The sequence below is a fragment of the Struthio camelus genome, chromosome 14, assembly GCF_040807025.1.
Source record: "Struthio camelus isolate bStrCam1 chromosome 14, bStrCam1.hap1, whole genome shotgun sequence".
Taxonomy (NCBI): Eukaryota; Metazoa; Chordata; class Aves; order Struthioniformes; family Struthionidae; genus Struthio; species Struthio camelus.
Window position 1 is genome coordinate 5,181,794 of NC_090955.1, and position 25,346 is coordinate 5,207,139.

At 37.4% G+C, this 25,346-nt stretch overlaps 1 protein-coding gene and 1 long non-coding RNA gene across 2 annotated transcripts in view; one reads left to right on the forward strand and one right to left on the reverse strand.

Annotated features, from left to right (window-relative positions):
* Positions 1-25,346, reverse strand: part of LOC104153257 (uncharacterized) — a 457,768-nt gene that overhangs the window by 321,162 nt on the left and 111,260 nt on the right. Inside the window, exon 3 of the long non-coding RNA XR_011144058.1 lies at positions 11,565-11,680. This is a non-coding gene — a long non-coding RNA (uncharacterized lncRNA). The remainder of the gene's footprint in view (positions 1-11,564; positions 11,681-25,346) is intronic.
* The window catches only part of PDZRN3 (PDZ domain containing ring finger 3), a 151,800-nt gene that overhangs the window by 97,713 nt on the left and 28,741 nt on the right, over positions 1-25,346 (forward strand). The window lies entirely within an intron of this gene.

Here is a 25,346-nt window from a genome sequence, read left to right on the forward strand (position 1 = left end):
AGGTGTCTGCTTTGTTCCAAATCAAAATTCATAGCCATTTGATTTTAAAATACACTGTACAATATGTACAGATATAACTGCATTAAATTATCTGCTTTGGATATAAACAGCTGCAGATACAGTAGCTGAGAGCACCTGGGGAGTTGTATTCTACAGACATAGGATTTTCTGTACAATTTATTCAATTAAAGTGTGAAATGTGTCTAAAAGAGTTATTTGAAGGGCTTTTGCTCTCCTGCACAATTTCTGCCTCCCACTCCCTTCTTTCATTTGTACCAAACTCCCAGAACACAGCTCAAAAAGGGAATAAGGAGATAAAAAGTATCTTCTGCTCAAGAAAAAACGTACAGCTTCATGGCGAAGCAGATTCCTAACGCCACTTCCAGTATTTCTGGTGAGCTGAGGAGCTTTGAATAACTATCATCTTATATATTTAACATAAAGCTATTCATTTGAATTCAACTTGTTTATGTCTCCTCCATAACAAGTATTTTCTTTGTTTCAGATAAGCAGAACTCACTAGCTAACCAAATGTTGCAACGATCCATGGGTCACAGCACAATAAGCCTAGTAAGAAACTTTATACAGAATCACGTCTAATCTACGTAAATGTGTATTTAATTTTGCTAGATGTAGCTACTGCTCAACTTTGGAGGCTCAAACTGCCTCATCAGCTTGGCAGTAGTGTTTATACAACAAAATATTGCACTCTACTATTCAGTCATAGAGAAATGACAACACCTAAACTGGGATTTAGTTGCCTCAAAGTGGAAGTTTATCGTCATGCCAGTCATTAAAGTAAGTAAGTCCAATGTAATTCCTTTAACATAATCCACCTATTTTTAAATGAACTGCAGTTGGTATTAAAAAGTAAGGAAGGTGCAATAATTAGCTGGGATCATCCTGTGAACATGAAAACTCTGTTTGAAAACTACTGTTGATTAAGCATAATGTTTACCATAAAAGGCCCAAGCCCCAGTACTTCACTACTCAAATGTATGATTAGTTATTTGGGAAATTTCACAGTAGTTCCGCAGTAACCTTTTGTCCAGCTAATATAGTATCTGTGGCTTTGTATGATTGTAGCATGAGGAAGCATTAATTTTACCAGAATCCCAATATTCAAAGTGAAAGTACAGAGCAGATATAATTGACAAACATGAGAAGGCATAACATGAGCTAAGGACTATATTCAGGAGACCCAGCCTCCTTACAATCTCCAGCAAACAAAGAAAAGGGAAAAAATGCTAGCATTTCAGACAGGAGTGCTTTGCCAGAATCTTACTTGTATTTCTCACTTGCATCAGTCTTTAACTGGTTGGTGCTATATACTCTTTATACTGCTAGAGAGAAAAGGAAATTGTTTTCCTGCTCCCTAGAAGGCTTTCAGCTGTTTCAAGAGGGAAGAATATCTACTGTTGTACCTTCATTCTTCCAGCTACTGTTAGCAGGAAAGATCTCCCAGGCCTGCTGTTTTGCTTTGATGTTGTGTACTTTCCATGTCTCAGTAAATATTTCTAGAGCTGCTCATAGCATTTCTACAGTATAGGGACCACAACAATGACATCATTCATGATCATTTAACTAAGTCAGGAAGAGCAGTGCAGGCACTAGTGCTTGTCAGCAGTTTCAGGGAGAGGTATTGGATTATTTCATAGCTTTAACACTTGATGGAAGGTGTAGACACATTTCTTCTTTCCTATAGAAGTTTAATTCTGAAGCTGTTGACAGCATAGATCAGGACTTTCCAGGACAAACTTCTCACTCGCCAAAGGTGAACAGTTTTTCAGAGACCGTATTCAAAGACATTTAATATAAGCAGTTGTTTAATTTGTAGCTTGGAGCACCAATATTTTTAATAAAATTAATCATGGCAAGTAGGGTGAAATTACATTTTTTTTCTAATTAGACTTCAGACAGTATTGTATTATGTAGTCAAGGGAAAGGAACTTTGCCTCAAATTTCAAAGTGGTGAATCTCAGTTTAATTCTGCTAATGGCGGTTAACACAGATGGCTAAAAAGAGTAATTATCTTCTTTAGCTTTCTGCCACCTGCCACAAATGAACTGTTTTCTTTAATTGCTCAAAATTACTCTTAATCACACAAAACAGATACTTAAATCCTAGTCACATCTTGCAACTCAAAAGCAAGATTTTAACACTAAGTGTGCGATTTAAGAAATTACTATCATGGCCAAGAGTACAATGCTAGCTATGTGCTGTGACAGTTGAAAAGATTAATCCTTTCTCTTCCAACTAGGAGCAAAGCTTGCAGGCTAATCATAAAAGTCCTGTAGCCTGATCCAAGTAATTGCTAGAGCAACCAAAAGGCTATATCCACAGTAGCATGAATAAAATTCACACTATTTCTTCCTGCTGATACGCTTTCTCTAACAAATGGTCATTTTTAAAAGGCACAAAATCAAACAACGGACCTATTTTAAAAATTACTTACTCAACATCTCAAAGATGTAATATTAACTATAGTTGGGTGATGAGTCAAAGCTTTTCTAGGTTCCTCAAGACATATTTTAACAGAGATAGTAATCCCATTTTGTTGGGGCAGCATTTTGAGTTAAATTCATGCTGAGTATTTAAAAACCTGACATGACACCTTTTGGAAGTTTCTGGCTATGATATATCTTATAATAGCAAGGATAACACCTCATCGGAGGTGATATATCACGGATATATCACTGATATATATGGGTGATGTATCATCACCCATTCAGAGGTGATGTGCGTCTTGGAAGGACCAGTAAGTCTTCCCTTTTATCTCTACTGCTCTACTCAATGTCTGAACTAGAAGAGGACAAATTCAGATTCTGCAGAAGAACGGAGAAGTCATCTCTTTAATTCTGCCCACTGATACGAAAGTCAACTTTAAGCTGAATCACCGCAAGTAACTTGAAAAAACACTGATGCACCATTCTGGAGTTTAGATAAATCTCTGCTATTAAGAGAAAAGAAAAAACATCAGACTTACTGTTCCATGAATTAGGAAGTCAGTAATTCTCCAACACTATTTCGCTTAAATTTCTTAGAGAATTTCCCAACATGATTTATACACAAGGTGATAACAGGAAAATTATGGAGCAAACCTATCTGTTAGAACTATTACGTTTAAATGAAAACCCAAAACAAAAGCAAACAGTTTTCACTTCTCAGTATAAAACCATCTATAATACAGGTGAACTGTGTTCAATGTATTGCACTTTTTTTTAGAACACAGATTGCTTTGCAAAACAAATCCATGATCTTAATATTAGATAAACTCATGAATTCTGCAGTTTGACATCTTTTTGCTGCTACAGCTTTGTATCTTCAAATGCGTGAATGGCAGAGGGAAAGGAGAATCATTTATAAGCAGACTTGGAAAACAGCCTTAAGAAAGTTATATGTTCTCACCAATCTAATAATAAACAAAGACCTAGAATTTGAAATGAGCCCTGACTGATAAACTCCACAAAAAATATTTCTGAACTTCTCTTTATGGAAATTCATTATCTCTGATGTCAGTCATGTATACCAGGGCTTTGGACTGTGTTCCGACTTAAGAGTTTCCGTTTCATAAATTCCTTTAACTGATCTTGCAACTACTTCTAAGACAGCCTCGGCTGCATAAAATGTCCATGCGTAAGTGTGAGAAAGAAAAGGCCTGATTGCATCATTGCCCCTGTGTATTTTTAACCACAGCAGGGAAAGTTAGAATAATGATAGTATTTACCTTTGTTACTTAGTAAATAACTAATTATTCTTGGACAATCATAGTAAAGTTCAAGGCCCACTTTTCTTTTTTCTTTTTTTTCCTTAAAGAAAGAAACATGTTTACTGTGTTTCTAGCTGCAATTAAAAAGTGCTTTTCATAGTGTAGTGTAGTGTAGCGTACCAAGCATTTGGATGTATCAAAGTCTATGAAACTAAGTTAATTGTAAAAGATAAGAATTTTTCAGTGGAGCTTGTTCATGTATCCTTATTATCATTGGGCTCCAGCTTTTATATAGGCATCCTTATCATCATTGGGCTCCAGCTTTCATATGTTTGTTACAATAAGAGTGAGTTCATAAAAGGTAGGTTTTTTCTTCTAAATATTGTCAAAGCAACAATGGATTTTCATAATCAGCTCCGCTGTTGGCCAGTGAACGCTCTCGGTTCTGTGTTTTGTTGCTGGTAGTGTGCAATGATGTTCACAGGAAATGAAAACAACATCATACGGAGGAAAGATTAACCAGAATCAATACATCATCATATGATAAGTAACAGGCTTTCACAGTTTTTATGGACTAAATAATGTAATGTGTTTGGTTTTGTAATCACAGAGTCTAATCAAGTATTTTTAAGTTGTTAAACAAGAAGCGTTTAGCCTTTTCTCAAAAGGATATGTATATTTGCAGAACACAATTCATTTATGATCCTGATCCTGATTCACATGGATCCTAATCTTTTAGTCTTTAGTATGCAATTAACTTTAACTCTTTTGCTGAAGGAAGTCACAGTTCAGTCTGTTAATATAACATAATTAATTGGGTTTTTTTGTTGTCATCGTATTTTGTTCCATTCAAGCTCTTGCCTTAATGCTCTTTCTCTAAACCATTTTCAGGATGTGGATTAGCAGCATACTGCTTCCCTGGGGTTAGTCTCAGGCAACTGGCATGTTACCTGATCACCCAGCAACGGCTGGGGAATTTGCCACCACGGCCTCACGCGCTGTGTTTCCTGGCAGGCAGGATACCGTCTGAACTAGCAATGCAGCAGGCACTGCAAACAGTATGACAGGGAGTCTCATGTTTCCTCACCTTTCATTTCTAACTCCTTCCCAAAGCACGGCTGTATTTGGTATAAGCCGAACCTGCAAGGTTTTGAGCACCACTGGCATGCATGGGTATCCACAGCTATGTCTGATGTTAATGGGAGCGGGGAGCACTCACATTTATAGTACTGAGCACAGTATGCGGTTTATTTACCACTGTACAAATGTCAAATTTCAGACAGGATACCATGTAGCTATGACAGCTGTCTTTTAAATTATGCAGAAGAACAAGCTGAGGACAAATACAACTGAGCAGTGGCTTGTTAAAGGAATCTACATAATACAACCTTGTTTATGCCTCCAGAAAACAGAAACATAATTTCATTTTGCAATGAAATCAGGTAAAATTGTAGGGGCATGTATTTTCTGATATGATTATACTCCGTACTAGCAATACATATTATGAAACATAAAATACACACACATACACACCCTTCCTCTGAGATTACTTATCATTTACCAAAGTGAGACAGAAAACCTACGAAACATGTAAAGTTAATATACCCACTCACTGAATACTTTCGAAAAAATCAAATTTATAAATTATACATAAAGTTAGCAACTATACATGCATGCATTGACAGGATATTATGACAAAGAAGCCTATCTCTTCAAACTGTAGAATGTGTGCATTAAAACAGTATTGAATGACAAGTGGAGTTGGGAGCCCATCTTTCACTAGAGACTCTTCTGGAAACCAAAAAGACAAGTGATGGGCATCCCAAGTCTCTACGATGAATCAGTTGCCTCTGAATGTAATCTGTGTACAAATCCCCTGGTTTACAAGCAGAGGATCCCCACAGAGTATTGGCCCTGGTACCTCATGCATAAGAAATATTTTCAATATTAAAGCTTGATTTCAGGAAAGTCTTATTAGTCAATTTTTTTTCCTAATTCAAAACCAAATGAAATGCTAGCTATAGTAAGGAAGAGAATGTGAGTGTAGAGATATTTTAAAGCAAATGGAAGGCATTTGAAACATAAATGTTTCCTATGGGAAAGGTTTTCTGAAGGATACGTTAATTGGGCAAGATGTATTAGACACAGAGAAAGGCTGCATCTGCAATACTGTATGGGAAAATACTGGAAAATACCAGAAAAAAATTTAGCAACTTGTTTTCTGCAGTGATTTTTTTAGACATCATTTAAGAGATACATGTTGTAGAACAGTGATAGAGGTGGAAATAACAGAGAAGAGAAGGGGCAGTAAGCATTTCATTTCAACAGTGCTCAGTAATGCAAATAAGAAAATGTGTTTTTCTGCTTACAGAGGTATTAGAATAACTTTTAGAAACATAGCATGCATGAGACTGTAGTAGAACACCGAGCCTGCAGCTCCCGTTCAAAATGTTCACCTACAGGGCTGACAAATCTTACTCAGGCATAGCTCTTTTCTGTAAGTCTTGTCCATGCTCCTTACTTACGGGAAAAAAAGTCTGTTTTAGAAATAAAGTTGTTCTGAAAACTTACACCTGCTCTGGCTGCTTCAAACATCTCTGAGGAAATATGGCTTGAATTCAGGGACCAGTGCAGCAGACTGGTTCTATGCGGAGATGGGTCTCTGGTGCCTAAATTAGGACACTGTTCTCCCAGGCTTCTGTACAGAATCAGCAGAAGGAGGCAGACGCTTCCAGAGGCCACATTAAGAACATCTAAGCAAGGTTTGCTCTTGAGTAGTCTAGGTTTTCTGCCATTGCCTATAAAAAGTGCCTAGGGAGCAAACATGAACATTCAAGCACCTAAAACAAGCCTGACACCAGTCAGTGTAACACCGGCACCTTGAAAGGGAACGAGTATTTTTGTAGCACTAAAGAGCCCAGTGTTATTGTACCTTACCTAGCGCCCCAGGGCAACCCTCGAAGCACGGCAGGGATGGGAGAAAGGATGTACAAGAATGCACATGGAGCTGAGCATCAGAGTACATGAGAGGTTGATTCTAAACCCTGCTTTGCTATTTGCTTCTGTCAAATGGAAATGGCCATGCTGCCATGATTTTGTTTTCCTTATTCCTGTTGATTGAATTTCGCAGTATGAAATTTCAGTGTGAATCAAATTATGTTCTAGAGAATATCAAATGGGCAGGTTCCTGGGAAAAAGGTGAAGTTGTCTTCTCCTCCTTTGAAGCAGTTTCAAAGTTGAGGGTGTTTTACTTTGACACTGTGGTATGAAGAATCCCTGTAAAACTGCATATGAAAAAGATATGGCTCTACTAGAATGTTTGATAGGAATGCAAAATAAAACAATGAAATAAAACTACCCAAGAAAAATAATCGAGCTCTGAATATGGCATTGCTATGATGCCAGGTCTTTTTTCCGAATGATATACCAGGGTACACAGTTGCATACAATCGGTTTTCACAATAAAAATTAAAAACCTTTAGTTGAATAGATTTAACATTAAGGATAACTTGGCAAACAGATATACATTAATGACCAAAAAAAAAAAAATCTTTAAAATTCCATGATTTTGAAATAGAACAGGAAATGTTAAATTAAAAAATACATGTATGGGTGAAAATATTTCAGCTAATAAAACTGTATTTTGGAAGGTAACCTTCTTTTACAGCTATTTTTTTCATTAGCATTTGTTTTCTATTCATTTGCTTCCTTAGGACTCTCTTCCATGGTATCATGCTGCCATGACCAAAGTGACAGACTTTTGTCTCTGCTGGATTAATCAGTGTGTTCTTTGATCCATAACATATGCTCCTAGCCGACATTTAAAGTCAACATATTCAGGATTTGTGGTCTGGCAATTCAGTGCCTGTTAACCTAAACCTAGACACTTTAAAGTATTTAAATTTTTGTTATTTAAGCTTATCTTTCATACATAATAGGGCTTAAACAACAGAAAAAGATATGGAATGCCATATATTTAGGTTGCTATCTTTGCTTAGAGATTCATTTTTCCTTTGGATGGGAAAGCAGTGAAAAGCTGCCCAGGCAAATTCCAGATCCCCATAGGTGGAGCATGTGCATTTTTATGTACATTTTAGGGTTTCTGCCTTCACTTGTCAGTGAAGCTTGTCCTCACGGAGGAGAACAAGAATTCCCCGCTGCCACTTCGAAGAAGGGCCTTGCCCCTCTCTGCTGACACCGCGATGGGCTGAGCAGCCCTCCAGCAACCTGGCCCTGCGCACCAGCCCTTGGAAAGGCCATGTAGGTGGTTACTAAGTTACTAAAAACTGCCCTGCAGTGACAGATGCTTCAGAGGTCCATGACTTTGTAGCGAGGACCCAAAATAAGTCTGCTAAGATGATCCTGGAGGACTGTGTGGGATGCAGGAGAGCCATGGATAACATATGACAGCAAGAGGAGTGGGCTGCTTCCTTCACTGCACGTTAAAAGGAGCATCCACTCCCCTCCCTGTTTTGGCACATAAGACGCAGACTTAATGCTGAGCTTTGAAAGTGGATTATTATTTCTTCTTTTATTTAAAATTCCTATTTTCTCTAGGAGCTGTGTGAAATTGTTAAAAAGTTATCTCAAAGGAAACTGGCAAAGGGAAGGATGAAGTGGAGAGGAGGAGCAGGGTGGTAACTCAAGATATTTTTTCTTTAGTATATCAATTAAAGACATTAATGAGATTCAAACTATTTAATTATTTTTTCATCGAGTGTATAGCACATGATTTATGGCTCAACTACTCCTTTACTGATCATACTGCTGTGAAGTGCAATATAATATATTGCTTTCCACCGTGCTATGTGCAGATAGAAATGGCAAGTGTAAAATGGGATTAACTGTCCTCAAAATAGTCTGGGTTTGAAATTATTGCTACAATTATTGAAACTCTCTTTGACTTCAGAGGGTGCAGAATTATGCCCTCATCCCCATCTTCTGCTGCACACTGACACATCCCTGTCAGTCGCAGACCTGTCCTGGGCCCCAAATGAGTATGGGTAATACAGAGGAGAGGGTCACTGTTTTTCAAAGCACTGCCCTGCCATGAAGAATTAAATAGAAAATGAATGGAGAAGCCACATGTCAGCTGCTCCCTTAGACTTCAAGCTTCAGGAAACTCTGCTTAGTGGGAGCGGGAAAAGACTGGCAGGCTGAAGAGTAAGAGAATAATTGTATTATAAGAAGATTTTGAAAGATTATTTTTCTTGTGGGCCCCAGATTTTTGTACAAACAATCCTGAACTGCATCCTGCAAGGCAAAATGAATTCACCTATTCCTCTAAATGACAGGGTTTTATTAACTGCGTATTCATTTAGCGTGCACAAAATTAAAAATGGGCTTGTATTACAACGTGTTACATGCGTCTTTTTTTCATTTGACAACATGGAGCTCAATGTGATTAACAATGTGGCAGCTCATAGCAAGAAGAAAAATAATTGTTTTTCCAATATACAACCTCCACAATAATTCAGAAATCAATATGCATCCTCAGAGAGTGTCCCCCAAAAGAGGTCTGCAGAAAGCAGGGTGGCCTGCCTTCATTTCCCTATGAATGTGAAGCTGTTGAATCCTTGGTTGGCCAGGCTTTTTTTTTTTTAATGTTTAACTGTAACCACTGGGACTGGAATCATAGCTTCTAGTGGCCTAATATGAATATTAATGAGACATTGGGCCATGGAGTTCCTTGCTGATTTTGACAGTTTAAAGGATCAGTTAGTTAATTAGAAGATGACATGGCACATCGCATCCCTTGGCTCCATCCTGCCTTCTGTCTCCTCTTTTCATTTTCTTCTTTGACATGTTAGATTACATCATTACTTGTAGTTTCACTTGTTAGCCACACCATGAAATGAGAATATTTTAAGCTTTAATTATTTTGATTTCTGTCCTCTGCTATGAACATGAACTCGAAAGAAAGCACAGAGAAACGTGAATTTTAAAGACTTCTGAATTTAAGCTTGATATAGTTTATAAATCACTAAATTTCACTAAATCACTACTAAATGCAGCCAATCACCAGAAAAGAAAAGGATTATAAGTAAAACTGAAAATTGTCTTGATCATCGTATTGGCAACCAAGTTAATTTTTTTGAAGTAAAAATATTACTTAATTACAGTAATTACTTACTGTCTTCAGTGCTTTATTCGTGCAAGTATTATTTAATCCTTTTGTATGTGCATTTCTCAGTAATCTAGCGTCTCTTCCTTCCCAGAAATGAAGTGATTGTGCCTCTAGACACATGCATTCAATTCAGTATATTCATTGCACTGTACTATGCTCAAAAATGTATGCTATCTATCATCATCATCGTCAGAACAGACAAAAATAATTTGAACAGAAAGTATGGTACTCTGCAGCAGCCCTCTCATTTCAAGGAACAACAAAGTATAACAAAATGGACAGTGGATAAACAAATTTCATTGAAACATTGACATATTTCAATATTGACAACTACACCTGACACCCCAAAATTAGCAGACAAGCCACAAGGCAAAAACACTAAAACAAACATTAAACAAAAAAAGAAACTGCAAAGCTGCAATTATACCATAAATCGTAATAGCTTTCACTTTTTAGATCCTAGTGTGTTACCACAGTTTGCCATTGGGACAAAAATCCTGGACATGTAATAACATTTTGTAACAATATTCCAAAACCACTTATTTTGTGAATGAACAGATAATCTCATTAATTAATACTTGTCATCTAACTTGTGCTCTCTCTGTGAAATTCTTATGTTTGTCTATTTCTGTAGAGACAGTAAAAGAAACACATGTGCTGCTAACTTTCTTAGCTTCCAACTCCCCAAAAAGAAGAGTCTACATGAAAATCTTAATCCAATTTATGCATTGTGGAAAGCCTGCGGTTACCGGGCTTCATTGTAAATAACAAGATTAGTGGGTAAATGTATGTTCCAGTAGGAATGGTCATTTGTAGGCTATTACTAGTACGCACCACTGTGTCTGATTGCCTGTGTACTTTCACATTTCTTTTATCAAAAGTTTCTACTTCTGTATTCATTTGAAACCTACTTAATCAATACTGGTTACCAGAATGTGCATTTTAACAGAAGAAACCGCAAAAGTATATCCACTTGATGATAACTCTATTTAGTTAACCAATACAATAATCTATGTAGGCAATTCTTTATTCTTTCCATTAAGTTAAATATGTAACCTACCATTGAATCACAGGGCCTCACAAAAATACTAGTGCTCATAACAAGCAGCAGTAGCTTCCATTGCCATTTAAGATAGAGCTAGATAACATTCACTGTAAAAGTTGTAATAAGAGTTGTGTGGTTTCCAACAGTGGGCTTCACTCAATGAACTAGAACTCCTTGTTAAAAGGGAACCAAGATAGACATGAAAAGTGTCCTTCCTGTATTAAAAAATGGATTCTTGATTTAGACTCTCTTTTATCAAATCAATGTTATCACAACAGTACTGATTTCATAATGAAACAAGAAAGCAACCAAGCAACCCAGTGTATTCTTGCATATTGGGAAGAAGACAGTTTCAAGATTACGTCTTGGTTGGCACTAGGAAAATATGGATGAAGCTCACAGCACAGCCACAGCCTCCCTCTAAGAGTAAGAATAAGCCTGTGCTTCTTCGCTCTTTTCTCCTTCCCCATATGACTAATCTATTCTGATTGTACTTTTGCTGGGGCAGAGACAGCTTCTTGCTTTACATGTACAGTGCCTAGCACAGCACTGCAGTCACCTCTGGAGCCTCTGGAGCCATCAGAGAATTATACACACACAACAGTTCTGGAACTAATGTCAGTCACCTTCAGTGGAAATATATCTTTCCCAAATTCAAATACAAAAATGCACACTTACATTACCTTTGCTCCTAACAGCCTTAAATCCCATTTCATTCAGGGTCTGCTCATCTGGGTCTTTTCTGCTTAGGAGCTTTGGGTAAGAATTAGAAAGCTGATTCATCATTGTTCACTTGAACCTAGAAATGAATACAAATGCACACATATAAACAACCTGTTTTCCTATTGGCTACCATTTACCATTAATACTTAATATTCCCATGTATTCTTTTCATCAGATGTTTAATATAAAACCTAATGGACCATAGATAGCATTCATGTTTTGCTCTGCTTCAAATTAAGCGTGGAGTAGAAAAAACTACGAAATGAAAGTTAGTATCTTTTCAAACAGAAATGGCTTAAAATTCATAATATGAATACAGCAGCTAAAATAACAAACGAAGTGAAGACTGTGGTCCTTAGCAGGTCTTGGCAGTTTCTGGTCATATATTATTCAGTACCATTCTGCTGACCCTAAGGGGAGTTCATCTTGGAGACGTTAAGGTCAAACAGTAGAAGCATTTGGACACAGTCAAATGGATTTTACACCACTGTGTCTTTCTGACATTACTGTTTTGCTTCAGCAAACTGGCTAATATCAGATATATCCTATTGGGCACCTTTCTAAATCACTTCAATTTTCTTTGTCCCTGGGCTACAGTTATATGATCAGGATCCAAAGCTATCACAGAGTATGATATACTATTTTACTTGCTCATTTGTATTAGAATGAACTTTACTAGCTTTTGGGCACATGTCCATCAGTTTTAAAGATTAAGTATTATGTCAATAGTTTTTATGCAGCATTGAAGTACAGTGAATCATTTTGCTTGCCCTGAGATTGTTAAAAGAGTATTATTGCTGTTACAGAAAACATTTTTATTTTAAAATGAACCATCACTCATAGCAGTCTTTGCTTACCAGTGTTATCCCTCTAAAGCGATATTTCACAGCAAAAGCAAAATGGGGATAGATGCTCTGTAAGTAATTTTAGATTTGGGAGTACATGAATCTTACAGACACAAGTGTATAACTAACGTACAACTCCGTAGTTCTACTATTTCATGATTTGCTTTCTCCTCTTAAATATTCTTAATTTTCTATTTTATGTTCTTGTAACTGTGGTAACGATATGCATAGTGCCTTTGCCATGTAAAAACTGATCATTTGTGCGTGCTTCAATTTGGCATTCTTCTCAAATAGAAACTAGCTAGTTAAATCACCTGTAAAAAATCACAGAGACAAGCTCAGCTGTTTCAGTATCAAAACCAAGAAATTAAAGATCATTTCTGATAGGAAGCTGAGGTTTCTTCTAACATGGAAGAAGCTTTTAGAGCACAAAGCCAACTTATCACCAGATTTCCTTACCAGTTTCTTATACCTCTAGATAGGTGGTTCTTAGTGGCCAATTGTGTCGCCAATTGGAAAATGGATGGCATAGCATGTTAGGGATTTGAGCTAAAGAGCAACATTTAAAGCGTTATCTGCCTTCAGGTCCCTCACTTAGGCACTGTTAGGCCTGAAGTATAGCAGCTGGCAGGTGGTAATTTCAGAACTGAGTTTATTACTAGGCGAAAAAGCAGTCTTCCTTTTTTATTAGTGCATTTTCTTTACTCAGTAGCTAAAACTCTATTTCACCCACTTCCATCACTATGCCACTGTAAATCTAGCTTGTGCATTCTCTGGTTCAGGGATTACCCTTTGTCTTACTCTTTGACCAAGACCTCTTGGCACTTCTGTAACAGACACCCAGATGGGCAGCCCACAGTAGGAGTTTTGTAGTCCATCAGCTCTTAACATTCTAATTTTCTCCATCAGAAGGTCTCAGTGACTTATTAAACAGTTATTTACCCTATTCTGACCTCATCATTTCTGCTTCATAAAAGACTGAACTAACACAATAGAGTTCTCCTATGTACTGGCCTTGCAGTGCTTACAATAATGCTGCTCTAATATTCCTATAATGTTACTGTCTTTCTGAAGCGGCATAAATTTAAGAGATATCAGACTCCTTAAAGAGCTTAGAGGACAGAACAGTTCCTTCAATGGTTTAACAATAACTATCATTTCATTTAAGTTACTACAGAGAATTGGAACACTTTCAGAGAAGCTAAGTGGAGCAAATAAGGATCTCAAGACTTCAACGTTAACTGATGGGAATAAAGCCAACATTTTACATTTGCTTTCACATCCTCTCTTGTGGTATGTTTTAGTTTAAATATTTTGGCTTCAGTCTTGAAGCTTCCAAGATACAGGCAGACTGCTATGCCCCTATGCAAAAAACTGCAGAATTGAGATCTTTTTACTATTATATTTAGGGTATGTATTTAATTGTTGTGCCTGCACACTGCCATACAAAATACCAGTTTGCTTTCAAATATTTGACAGAGAACTTTTTAGAAGGGTATTTTGAAAGCAGATCCACACTAATTAAATGTATTATTAAGAATCAAACATTTCACAGCTCTTGATGGATTGTAGTATTGGAAATTTGCAAATAAACACAGGGACGGAGAACTCAGTCTGAACACATTCGCAACACAAAGGCACTCCAGCATTTATAGAGCTAACCCAACAGTTATAACTAAAAAGCACCCTAACACATTTTGAAAAATTCCAAATACTAACTTTAAAGTACAGTTGTGTAGCACAAACAATTTTCTTTCACACCACTCTATGTAATCATAATCTGTACAATTTCCTGACTTCTGTTTATGTAACACACAAACGTGAGAATTATTTGTAAAGTCACAGCTGCTCTCTTTCCTTGCCTTTGTTTCTCTGAAGTCTTAAATATTTGTAAAAATAAGAAAAGTAATTAAAGTATTGATACATTAAGCAAACTTATCCACAGTCACACTGCTTAAATGGCAATCATTTGTTTAAACAGAACTTGCTAAGCATAGGTACAAAAATATAGTGTTAAATAGTTACTACATACTAAGAAAGCCAACTTACATTTAAAGAAACAAAATAAACAATGCCAAACCATTACTAATATTGCAAAGTCAACCAGTCATGCATTAGGAACTCCCAGGACTGAGTGCAAAGCTTTGGTGTTTGCCCAGGTCTGTGAAGTAGCTATATGCCATCTGCTCCCTGCACAAAGGACAGGAGTTTACTCTTGCTGGTGCAAACTGCTGTTGCAGAGCAAGCACTTGGCAGTGTAAGTCCTAACCCTTGAAAAGCTGACAGAGAGCATTTCTTAGCCTTTGCGTTCCTTAATCAGGATCCAGGGCGAATGACCCAGAGTGCTTTAATTCCCTCTTTATTCTGACTCACGATCTTATATATAGAAAGGACACAAAGTCTGTTAGTCTCATCTGTACTCACCTGTACCTTACCTGCCAACACCTGACAGGCTTAATGGTGAAATAAATCAAACATTTAAGTAGCAAAATTTAGCTAGGCTTGTAGTTAAGAGCAGAGGGATCATAAGTCGCAACTAAAACAAATACAAAAAGCAAAACTAGCTGTACTCTGTGACAAGATTCCCTCCTAGCCATCACCTAGGATATGTCCAGCACATCCCACTTCCCAGAGACGAAGCAAGACCCTACCCTTCACGGTGGCCCACACAGCTGGGATGCTTTCCATCTTGTATTCCCTGGAAATTAACTTTCGGACACAAAAGTACGTGCCTGGTAGTTGGAGCCAGGTATCGCCAGTAAAAGGGACTTTCACACACTTGACATATGTAATCGGTCAGGGGGCAAGTAATCTAGAAAAATGTTAACTAAAACTCTTCCTGGCACCTGGCGTATTCAAAGGCTATTTACTATTGCTCCTAGTCAGCTGGCTTGCGAACTGTTCCCATTCAGTTTGGATTGCTCACTGGGTACTCCTCAGATTCAGCTGGGACCACTATTGTATTCATATTGCATATGATATAAGACATTCACTAACGAACATTTTGTTAAGCTCATTATCTCTGGCACAGTATAGACACCACACATGACGCATGGTTAATGTAAATGACAGATGTAGTAAAAGGCTGCCTAATCTGGACAAACCAAAAAAAGCCAGTTCTCCCTCTACTGTGCACACCACGCATTTACCAGGGCTCCTGTATTACATTAGACTTGGCTCTTAAAGCTTAACCCAGTGTGTCTTTGTATTATAATGCAACTGTGATCACACAGTTAATATCAGTCCCATCCTATTCACTTCAGGTGGCTCTTTCATGTTGTCTGGGTCCAACAGTGAGGGCAATGAAATAATCTCTTTGTTTTTGATGTCAGTTCCTGAACCTCACAAAGAACAATTAGGAAAAGCAATTGCTGTAGAAGGTCTTCTTCATACCTTCTATTATGAAGAACTGGTTCATCATGGAAGGAGTCTCATAAGAAGTAGACTGAAGAGTTGTAGCAACTTACTACTGAAAACAGAGAAACTGCAACAGCTTAAAAGTTTACCAAATTTAGCAGATTTCACACGGACAAAACAAACCATCTCGGTGCCAAACTACAAATTCTTGATTTAAATTATGTTGATGCTAAAGACTTTTCAAAGACAACATATCCAGAATTTCTCAACGTGGGCAAACAATGTATTTGTTCTGTAATCTCACTCTTGGAAATGACTGAAAGATTTTGGCTGAAATATACCACTGAAAACAAAAATTAGCCTTGGACAATGCCCAGAATAGACATTTTCAGCCCAAATGTTTGAAGTCTGGCAAAGCACCTTTTTTCATCATCTTTTCTGTTTTTAGGGAACCCTAAACTTTCCAGTTGTTCAAGACCCAGAGCCACTAGCTATCAGCCAGCTTTGGAGAAGCTCTTAGTATGTTGTTGAACAGACGCATATCTAAATAGGGACAGCCTGGATGGTTCTTGAAATTAGAAGGCCAGCAGTTAAGATACCAGGCTACCACGTACCTTTGACTTGCTCTTGCCTTGAAAGTTCTTCTTCCACCATCCCAGTGGTAACCCCCAGTCAGGGAAGCGTCACAATCACACTACAGGGATGGAGTCCCAACCTGCTTTCAGATCTTGTGGATGCTTAGCAGCAATCTGAAGAGGTCTGCTTTCTTTCTTTTCCTATAGGTGGGTAGCTTCCTCTATCAAAATGCATTCTCTAGAGTTAAGTTTTCTTCTTTAGGCATAGCTGAGAAATGCCACACACATAAAGGTTTCACTAAACCTTTCATAAAATCCCCATAAAGATATTTCGGGAAAGTGGGATCTCTGCTTGTCACAGTCTCTATTTAGTAAAGTCTAATACTAAAACACATGCAGAGCCTGAACCGTATTTCTGTAGCTGATCATTTTAATGCAAACTGCAAGTACAATTGTAATAATAGCTGGCTATCCTGCAACAAGATACCTATATATGGAATAGAGTTTGAACATCCAAGTTGCACATAGTCCGTGCACAAAATTTCCATTGTCATCCCCAGAAATCTGCTAAGCCAGTAGTCAGAAAGTAGTTAGATAATCACAACAGGAGATATAGGCCCTCCGTCATGAAACACCTCTATCAAAATTATACTCTTTCTCTCATTCTTACGCTATTCTGACTTCTTCTTTTCTATGTAGCAGAATGAATTAAAATAAGAATAAAAATGTATGCTTTCTGGATACTTAAACAATTGGAAACAGTATTCTAAAACCAAACTCATAATGCCAGTTAAATTTTTCCTACACATATTTTCCTATGGAAAATATCCATAAAGCTTACGACTCAAGAGTATTTTTCTAGTTTGTTTGGAGAGTTCACAGATGTTCTAACTTTTGTATCTGTGGCACAGGTTTAACGTGGATATAGGCACTGAAATACTGAAGAGTCATAAATGCCATACTTATTGCATGTCTTTTTGCAATCTGGTAAAATTTGTACCTTTAACCAGAAGTTTGCAAATAATACACAATCGTGACACAGTTTTCACAAAACAATGAAAGCCAATAGCATACATGGCCATTTTTCAGGGGGTACAAAATTAATCAAAAACTTATCAATAAATATTAATCCAAGGCCTCTTTTTTGTTGTTGTTTTCTAAATCCACATACATTCACCCTTAACATCTCTTTTGCTTTGTAGCCAAGTCCTAAGGCTGTGCACAGGGACAGAGGTGGCCCTTCTGTATTGTGTTTATGCGCCTGGCTCAGTCATCTCCTACTGTTAAAACTGAGGTTCCTAGATGCCACCATGGAATGAGGGGGAAAAAAAAGCCACTCGGCATATTCAGCTTTGCAATAGCCACTGCCGAGCTTTGTACCAGTAGCTTCATTCCATTATGACTTACATTTAAAATGTACTTCTAGACTGCTTAAATATGTTAAGAATTATCCTGAGGGACCATAGTAAAATGTAGTCATGTTTATTTGTAATTGCTACAAAACGGTTTACAAAATTGTTAGTGTCTTTTATTATGCCTGCTACTGAAGCACTTGCCTGTTAATTAGAGGAATTTCAGCTGTCATAGTTGGCAATTACAGCTTCTGTATCGCTGTCTGTTATGAATAGTCAATGAGCACTGATTAATATGCATGAGTAGCAGTATATAGCGTGTGCACTGGACCACAGTACAGCAGCCTGGGTAAAGCAGTAGAGGGAGTGTTGTGTACTGCGAGTGAAGGAGGGAAAGCACGAAAGAAAAGAGCACAGTTGCTTTGCAACACTCTGTGCAACACCAATGTGAATTGTTTCAGTTCAGTCGACTCACCTAGGCATTTCAAAGGATATCTGCATGCATGCTTGTTAACAGACATTTCTGTGGCTGCATTGGTGAATAAGGAAGACCATTTCTGCCACTTATTTAAACATGGGATGCAGTTTGTGCGCTCTGCAGAAGCAAGAAGAACAGTACAAATTACTGTATGAAGTTTGTCAGGTAAACAATTAGATTTCATTTTTAAAAGTAAATGTTCTCTTTTAGGCTGGTGACCACTGCTACTGACAGGGAAAATGAAATAGCACAAATTGCTTTTAAAATTGGAAATGAAAGGGTTTTCATAGAATTATCAAATGATAACTTTATTTGATATTTGTATCATAATAATTATGTTGTTAAGATGTACCTTCCCCTTTACACTTACAGGACATCGGATATTTAAATGTATGTTCTTATACATCAAATCTTTCACAAACCTTTGTGTCACAAAACAGGACGTTATTTTCTCCAGCATGTATTAGGTAAAATCTCTTGACAAGGGTCATAGCTTGGTCACACGCTCTTTGAACAAGTTCGGAAAGACACGTGCAATGATTAATGCTCAGAAGGTTTTGTCTCTGTTTACAAGTACATATGGACACTTCTCTCTGTGCAGTGCGTTCATTTAGCGCTGACTGCTGTCTTCAAGTGGCTGCTGCTGCCAATATAAGTTTATGTCTGGTTCTTGCAGTTTTTTGCACCTCTATGTATAGAAATGTATCGGCTAACAAATAGTTATAATTGACAGCAGATTAAAACTAGTACTCTACAGATCTTTATGCATCTAATTATTCATATTGGCTGGTAAGTTTTCTAAACGTGTGGTAATGCTAACTTCTACTACAAAAATGTCATTTCCTATGTTTCTGCATTTCCTTCTGTTTGTATTGTACGTCTCTCTGAAATGTCTTACGTCTCATCTAAAACATGATTTGGATCAAAACGGCATGATGGAACCATGTAAAGTGGTGGCCAGATATTTAAGGGACATACTCTTTCTTTCTTTTTTTGAAATAAACATAGGAAAATATCTTATGATTAACCTCTGGGTTACAAGGGATTGTACAGTACTAACGCTGCAAATAAACAGAAAACATCTAGTACTTCCCAACTGTACTTATATAAACTTGCCATTCATAACGAATTTTAGAACAGGTAATAATTACAAAGCATCACACAAATACTGAACCCGTTGATATATTCCAACACTGTCATGTTTTACACTCACCAGTAGAGGGTATGGCATAACATTACAGAAGAGTGAAATCATGCGAGGTTTGCTATGTTACTACCTGTATTTGATCACAGACACTGACGTCGCTGACAACATAGTGAATAAAATATGTGTTTTGTATGTTATGCTAGTAGGGAAGTGATTACATTTTAAACACAGTTTTGATCTAATTCTCACTCACCCTGAGGACACTGTTGCTTTGTGGAAAAAAAAAACTACTTGTGAGAACAAATAGGACAACATGTTTGCTGTCATTTCTATTTATACTAACTCACGTCCACTTCTAAGTGCTATGCATGTCATGATGGGAAGAATATTAGAGGAAGATAGCAAAATTTCTTGTACATTCCTCTACTGAGAACTAACTTCTGCTGCTGCCTGTAGTAGCAGACTTGGTGTTGGTTATTGTCTGTGTGAATCCTCTGTTCAGATCAAGCGGTGTTTGTTGTTAATAGTTACTGAACCCACAAGGTTGCCAAGTTTCCATGCAGTCTGGGTTTGATGCCTATCAGTGAATCACATTCAGAAGTGCAACAACCAGAACAAACTGAGACAGCAACAAATTCTGAATATTTTAATTGTTTAGGAAGCTTGCACAATGCTTGTTGTGAAATGAAGAGGGCTGAGAACCTGTGCAAGTCACTGACTTCTCTTAACAAATGCAAGACACCATTCTTTAAATACATATCCTTAAAATTAGTCGCAGGAACAGCCCTACTGATACCTGAGATTACTAGACTCTCCAAAGCTGACTGCAGGTGCAGATCTCTGGCAGTAGTTGGGATTTAGAAATCAGCCTGGGAAGTGCTGCAACCTTGTTTCAGCAACATATGTAGCACAGTGCACAGGACCAGGGACGAGCTTCAAGCATGTTTGGGGGAAACAGGGTTGGAACATCCACAACTGTCATGAAAGTAAAAGGTGCACATAATCCTGTAAAATTGGGATTTCTAACATAGTAAAACTGCATCATTTACGACTAGGATCCCTGATTATTCTAGAATACAAATTATTGTGCATAATTATTTTAACAGCTTACTACTTTAATTTCTTTGTTTCAGAAGACAGTTGGCATGGGATTCTATAGCCTGGGGAATATGTCCAGATATTTAAACATCGCCATAACAATTAAATTGCATCCTCATATAAATTGAGAGAAATTACTAAGAATTTAACAGTCAGGGAGATGAAATACCATTTTCTTTTAAAGTAACAGGATATAAAAGACCAAGTTTTAAAACGGGTTAGTAATAAATACAAAATAAAACCTACTACAAGAGGTATCATTCACCTAACCCCTAATATCATGCGAGTTGGACAAAATTTGCATAACTTGGTTTTATAAAATACTGAGATTATAAATAAGTCCCCTTACTTTTTTTTTTTTTAAATAAGTTCATGATTCTGACATGCAGGAATTCAGAAAACACTTGCAAGAATTAATAATAGTACATAACTGCACCTTCTCTATTAGACCAACAGCTTTAATGTGGCTGGGAAATTAATGCTTCAGTAAATTACAATTCCAGAAGGTCCAGTACGTCCAGCTCCGTAAGTCCATATAACAGAGAGCACAAAGAGGATCAAATATACCAGGGCTCAGGCTTTATCCCTTTCTCATCCATAGATAATTCAAAGAGATCCTCTTCATTAAGGGCTTTGGCACATTGCCTACAATTTCTTTTTGTGCTGCTGTGAGCTTAATGATGCAGAACAATGGTCTTCCCTCTTGTTGAGCACATACCTCATTGTACCTTTAATCACATAATAAAAAGCAAATTAAGACACCTAGTCATTAAACTGTACTGTAGCTGTGCATATCAATGCTTTGTATTACAAATATAAAGGGGACTGTGGCAACTTGAAATCTCCATGCAGAACAGTGTCACTTGTGGCGGCAACATGATTCTTGTTCTGTAGTACCTGTGACAACAAATTGTATTCAGCACACTCCTCGTGCGCGTATAACATCCTAAACACGTCCTGAGGTTTATCTCCCAATTTCATGAAGTATACGAAATGAAAGAATGATATGTTATTTGATTTTTTTCCTAGTTAAACAGAAGTTTTCTTCCAAAGATTTTAGAGTTGGTGCAAATGAAGGGAGGAGAGGGAAGTATTTTCTTAAAGACAAAGCCACGAAGTTGGGAGGGTGTTTTAGACCGTTCTTCCAGTATAGCTTTTCTCTATATCATCAGCTCTTACAGAAACAGCAGCAGAAATAAGGGCTTTTCCCTTTGCAGGGAAATCCCTGGGGGAATAAAGAGTAATCTCTGCAGAAGGAAAGTGATTGAAGAATGAGTCATCTGAGATGGAGCCTTTTAGGGTTTGTAAAATAAAAAATAAAAATTAGGACCTCAATTTAAGAAACTTTCTGAGAACCCACTTTACTTTAGGCACAGATTTATACAGAGTTCAGGAGGTAAGCACACGCTGAAATGATTTCCTAAATAGACATCTAATATTTCCAAGGATAAGAATATAGAATTTTAAATCACAGATGATGCTGAACTGGATGGACAATGCTCAAAGCTGTTCCCTGGGATACAAGTGGAGATGATGGAGTTCATCCAGTTCTCATGCTGGGAAGATATCATAAAAACAGCCCATCAAATCTGGCACTTCCAGCCGAGAGATCATGGGATGAGTGAGCACAGACTAACTCTCCTCTCCACGTTGTGCCTCCAGAATAGGGATAGAAACACTGGCAGGAAACAAGCTCTCCTTGCACTGCCCTTGCTTCAGATGATCTGAGGTCAGAAGCTTTCTGCCTCCATGAATGTTGAGCTGGCACCTTTCACAAACACTAAAGTTCGCATATAAATAAACAGTTGACATAATGAGATTTTAGTATTTTAGTAACTGGAAAGCTCTGTTCACATGCTTCTGGCCTGGTACACCTCTGAGTGGGGTAAAAATTAGTGTTGGTAAAAACAATAGCGTTCAAATTGGATTTGTGCTTTAAACTAGATAAAACTACTAAGTGGGCAAAGTTATATAAACACCAAGGTCAGCATACAAATTGCTGTGATAATGAGAAAATGGTAGTGATGAGGAACTAACCAATACTATATTTCATTGACAACTCCAAGTAGCATTTGGAGAGGGAGTTGGTTGATGGAGACTTCCTTTACCAGAACTAATATACAAAACAGCTGCACTAAATCATTTCACATTTAGAATTCTATTCACATATTTAGAATTGGAGCAATTAGATTAGTTAAAGTAATCAGACATTAAGAAAGACTGAGTCAAGGAAACATTTAGGCTCATGCATAACAGTTTGACTTTAGACTTAATGCTTACTGAGCAATGATTTTACCCTACATTAGGACAGATGAAGCTGAAAGAAAAATTTATTCAAAACTCTTAAGATTTAGGAACAAAAATAATTGCCTCTCTATATATGCTTTTCACACCCTCAAATTTAATTGGGCAGCCACACAATTAATTGGCCTCCATTTCGGTAGTTTTCAACGCTAAGACTGAAATGGTTGCGCCAATTATAGTACAATGGTCCACTTGAAATTCATTGCATGACTTTAAAAATCCTGTATGTACGCTTTCCATACAGGTTCTGAACTGCAGCTGAATTAAGAATAGCACTGAAGTTATATTCTGTCACTTAGCTACCATTAAACTTGATCTCGATAACAGTTGTGAAGCTATCACATTTCCTTCAGAGTAGGTGTGTGTTTGCTTAAACAAGATGTTAATTCCAAGGGCTTTGTTCTAGACAGGGTTTTCTACTGCTGAATTAGTTTAGCTGTAGAAAAACTCTGCTTGACAGACTGGAGACTCATAATCTTCAGAAAACTGCCCTTTAATGATTGTGGCGCCTGTCTGTGGCTCAGAAGTCCTCTTTCTTAATTAGACATTTACCAGAAACTGGCAATTGAAATTTTCCTCTCCACTTGACGATGAATAATGCAATGCCTCTCTTAGAACTTCTCTGGAAGATACTCTTTATTGTGTATTTTAGTTGTTAAAGGAACACAAACAAGAGAGGATATGAAATAAACAAAATGCCTAATGGTCAGTTGCAACATAAATGGATAATTTGACCTACCACGTAGCTGAAATATCTTACTGCTGCATATTCTTCCTAAAATTCATACTGCTTTTCTTCTTTACTTTGAACAAATACAATGCTTAAGCATAGCATAGCTTTGTTTGGATTTTTTTTTTTTACTTTAAGTGATAAATGATTGAAAAGATGGGTTTTGTAATGCTTTACACTTATACATCTGTTTAATGCTATGAAGCAGGTGGCAAGGAGTCACAAGGGAGAAGGCACTAGGGACAATCACTCTGTGGTTTACTGTCACATGTCAGACATGGGCAGGGAAAAGGAAACATATGGAGTAATGAAAAAGTGCAGATTTAATAAATGTGTTTTGTTGTGTTCATTCATAATGAAACAAAAGGTCATACTTCATTTTCACGAGAACAAGAGAACTCTGCATTTGTATACATAATGGGATCATTTCAGAGACTAGGTAGGTAAGTGTAAAAGGATCCAGCTAGTCCTCCTGAACCAGCTAGTCAGTTAAAGATTTCACGGGAGGATGGGAGAATAAGTAATGCAAAATATGCATATACACTACAGTATTCACTACTTTAAACAGTGGTTATTGAAGCCAAGCCCTCCTAGTACTATATCTTTAGGCAAAAAGCTAAAAGCTGTCATTCAAAAGAAGGACAATAAACATCATGCCAAGTGTTTTCTTACTTGTTTCAATCAAATGACAGTTCTGAGTATGAACATTTTGTAGGTGACTGGACACATTATCCACTGGCGCAGGAACTAGACACTTCTTTATTTGCTTTCTAATTGCTGAAATTTCTTTTGGCTTTATGCTTAGGCATAACATTAGCTGCATTCAGTAACATCTTACTTTTCAAATGCTACTATCAGGCTCCTTGGGAACACTTAAGAAATAAGATGCTTCACCAAAAGACTAAGGATTATACAACCAGACTAACACAATAATTTGATGTGCATTTACAGTGAGTGAATTAACTCCTACAGCATCACTTTAAAGAAAGCAAACATTCTTATGTTAAAAGATCACAGTCGATCCAAAAGTCTGTTTAACTTTGGCAGACTTGCTTGCAAGTGTGCAACAGAAGTTGCATTTTGCACTGGACTTGGCCGTATCAATTGCAATCAATTTTAGTTAAAAAGGGAAAATTAAGGTGCTTCTATTGGTAACCCGTTATGGAAATTCTAGGTAATGGTAGAGTAGCATGGACTGGAAGGGCAGAATGAGGTGGTGGCAGGACTTTTACCTAATACTACAGCTTCCAAGATGATCAGTTTGCGTTCTTAAGCTCAAAACGCTACTGTACTCCTAGGAGCAGATGGCGTAAGATTACAAAACTTACTCCACAGATACCAGGTGGCTAGCCATTGAAGGAGCAGGCCCTCTTTTTAGTGAATCCAGCTGAATTTGTCACCGCTGAGGGGTTCCCATAGAGCAGCACTGGGCTGCTCCATCTCTTCCTGAAAACAGCTTCAATAACCCTCTTCAACACAGATTTCTTCAGAGCTGTCCACAATTGCTCTTTCCCTGTTTTACATCACTGACCCAGTTTGTGGGTCCATTCCCAAAGCTCGCTCTACATACCACTGTTGGAGAAAGGTTACTGACCTGCAGGGACTTTCACCTAACTCTGTACAGCAATTGGTTTCTTAATATTACTTCAATTTAGTTTAAATCCATGTAACATTACCACCTCAGCTAAACATTACACCTCAGCTAGATTAATCTTCTGATGCTATTTAATATCATGTACTATACTTGTGATCACACGATATAAATAGAATAGAGTATTAGTATAGAGCTCTGTTGACCGCGATTAAGTTGTGCTAGAATGATAAAAGGAGAGAAAAAACTCAGGATAGGAAGACAT